Genomic DNA, 766 nt, shown 5'->3' on the forward strand with positions numbered 1-766 from the left:
TTCTAGCTGATGAGGCCAGGCTTAGAAGATGGACTGCAGCCAAGAAGCCTGGCCACCATAAGGACAAGTCACATCTTTAGGAAATACTTGAAAAGCACTTATACACAGGAAAAAAGTACAAGGATTAAAGTCTCATCAGGCATCCCAGCATAGAGAGTCTGACAGACGCAGGTCAGAGGTTAATAATAGAAATAATAGACGAGGAAGAAGACCGCACTCCACAGAAGCCTGTTGCTGATGCTGTTACAACCAGGACTATGATTGTGAAACTTGTTTCTCTGTGGATACCTGTTTCAGGAATCTTGTACCCAGGTATCCACAGTCCTCCTCACATATCTCATTTTGTACAACTTTGTATGTCTTGACATTGTGTCCTGTGCTGATGATATCCCACTTGACACTTAGAGTTTTACCCATTTAAGGAGCTGGAAGTAGGCTGGACCCACTGTTGACATTAAAGTGGATTTCTCTACTTTGTGGTTATTGACCCTTTTCAAACTGGTTTGACAAGGAAGAAGGCTCATAGCCTGATATTTCCAAGATTCACCCTTGTGAAATGCAGAATCCCATAGCTCAAAACTGTACAGATACCACTCTGAATGAATTCAAAGCACAGTGTCGGATATAGGAATTTTACAAATTTATTTATAGGTCCAGGACTCAGCAACATGAACCCAACAGAGAATCATTCAGGGATTCCAACTTTACAATTGAGAGATGCCATTAAAGAAAATGACCAATGGGAGGCTCACATAGCCATATCATT

This window comes from Mastomys coucha, unplaced genomic scaffold (assembly GCF_008632895.1).
Source record: "Mastomys coucha isolate ucsf_1 unplaced genomic scaffold, UCSF_Mcou_1 pScaffold4, whole genome shotgun sequence".
NCBI lineage: Eukaryota > Metazoa > Chordata > Mammalia > Rodentia > Muridae > Mastomys > Mastomys coucha.